Source organism: Macrobrachium rosenbergii, chromosome 1 (genome assembly GCF_040412425.1).
Source record: "Macrobrachium rosenbergii isolate ZJJX-2024 chromosome 1, ASM4041242v1, whole genome shotgun sequence".
Taxonomy (NCBI): Eukaryota; Metazoa; Arthropoda; class Malacostraca; order Decapoda; family Palaemonidae; genus Macrobrachium; species Macrobrachium rosenbergii.
This window is the reverse complement of record NC_089741.1, coordinates 69,590,789-69,593,288: the sequence shown is the minus strand read 5'-3', so window position 1 is coordinate 69,593,288 and position 2,500 is coordinate 69,590,789.

The window sequence follows — 2,500 nt, the reverse complement described above, 5'->3', positions numbered from 1 at the left end:
AACTTCCAAAAAACACTATAACAAGAGTTCGCGAATTGTGTGTCCCACTTACCAAGGACCTCTTTCACTCTCTGTTGCTCTCATTCCAGATTAGTTTATGCTTATAAATGTATCTGTGAAAGGGTGAAAATATCTGAATCTTTTTGTGTGTTAATATTTCAAGAATATTACAAATAACCGTAATCTATAAGTGGGTAAAAACTGGCATTCCTTAGTTGCCATTAGCCACATCACCCACTTTCACTATGAATATAGGAACAACCATGCAATAAAACTGAATACAATAGGATTTAATTTAACATAAAGAGAATAAACACCAGAGAAGCTTGTGGTTACTACCTCAATAATGCAAGTGAAATGACAATTTAGGAAACTTCTTTTTTTTTACAGCAAGTGATCACAGAACACCCCCACAAACATTGTAGCAGTTTGCTAACTCTGTCTGTCCTGACTTCATTCAATCTTTCATCTTTACAGAAGAGGGTCTATCAGCATCGAGGGTGTTTTAGATTTTTTAATACTTCAGTCAGGATGCATATTTCCAGAAATGCTTTGTATGTCGATCTTGTGAACAGATATTACATCTGTTGATAAGTTACAACACTTGATAAGAAATATTAGTTCATAAATCCTAACTTCCTAAGCACTTGTATTCTCATATTTATTTAGAATATTTTCTTAACTGTAGATTTTACACTCAGTACCTTTATCGTCACAGTATGAACTTTCATAATCACTTTCTTAACGATATCAGTATATGGAGATTTTGCAATGCATAAAAGAACTTCTCCCTCCCCCAACCCATTCCCATAATGCACTTTACTGTGCCATATCTATTGGGTGTTGCATTAGTTACTTATTTAACTGTTTCGTGGATTCATTGTCACATCATTTGTGTTCACTCCGTGGCCGGCTGGGAGAATGGAATTTTCTGCTCAATATCACTTTTGCCATTGCTCAGTGAAGGAAAGTTCCAGCTAGTAACATTATATTTATGGCACCTTAGTATGAATAGATTATGTCACTTTGCTCAAATTTCATTAAATTTTGGGTAAAACCTAATAGTGTTTGGAGATTATTGATATAAAATGTTATTCCCCTTACCATATAATCTTACTGAACACCAACATTACGGGGGCACTGACATCATAGGGCCCCATTACAAAGTATATGATAGTTACTACCTTATGATTGAAGGGATTTGCTTAAAATTTTTACCACTTACTATACAACTAATACCAAAAATAAATAAATGGGGAAATAAAGAAATCCGACCTTTAAGTTCATAAATTCTGCAGTTAAAAAAGAAAAACATGACATCATTTTTGCCACCCCCCCAAAAAAAAGGGCTCAAAAATAATTTTCTCCACTTGTAATTATAGATATACGGTTATCCTACACACTGTAAAAGTTTCGTTGAATTTGGTTCAGTCTTCTTGGAGAGATAATAATTTATTTCTTAAAAAAGTAAGTTTTGAGAAAATAGAAAAAAATTTAGTAAAAAGTGATTTAAAAAGTTGCACTCAAAAATAATTTTCCCACTTGTAATTATAGATATATAGCTATACTACACGCTGTAAAAGTTTCATTAAATTTGGTTCAGTCTTCTTGGAGATATATTAATTTATTTTTGAAAAAAAGTAAATTTTGAGAAAGTAGCAAAAGAAAAAAAATTTTTGTCACTTTCATGAATCTTGAGACAATCAGAACATCATGAGCAAGTTATCCCTATATCTTTATAACCAGTTTTCTCTATGACACCACCGCTAGTGAATAGGATATTTTAGTAGGTGACAGAGGCATTTTTGTATATGGCTTTTTTTTTTTTTTTTTGTCAAGTTTTTAACAATTTGTCGTTAACAGTGCCATACAAGCAATGGCCAAAATTGTCAATAAAGCAGTCCAAACGTTTTTCCTTTATCAATAATGCTTCAGTATGTTTATTTACAAATAAAAAAGTCCAAATCAGTCTATAACTCACTACCACCTATCCAGAATTAAAAAGTCACAAGGACATTGTTACGACAATTTGTCATTCAATGCTTCTCACATGGCGGTAAATGCGGTGAACAACTATGTAAAAAAAAAAAAATCAATAAAATGTATTTGGCGGCCAGCGCTCCCCTTAAGCGTGAGAGCTCATGCACCTATTATAAATATTGTAAATTGCTTGTATATCTGCAAATACGGCACTCTCAATTCTCATTTGGAGACTGATCAAGTCATGAATAAGTATTAATACTTATATATTATGTATATATATATATATATATATATATATATATATATATATATATATATATATATATATATATATATATATATATATATATATATATATATATATATATATATATATATATATATATATACTGGGTGTGTCGAAATTAGAGCCCCCCTCCACAGAACAAATGGAAAATTATGAAGTTTTCTGCTTTAGCCTATCTCCAAGTACATTATTTTAAGTTTCTATTAAGCTATTTTTCATTTTACATTTCTT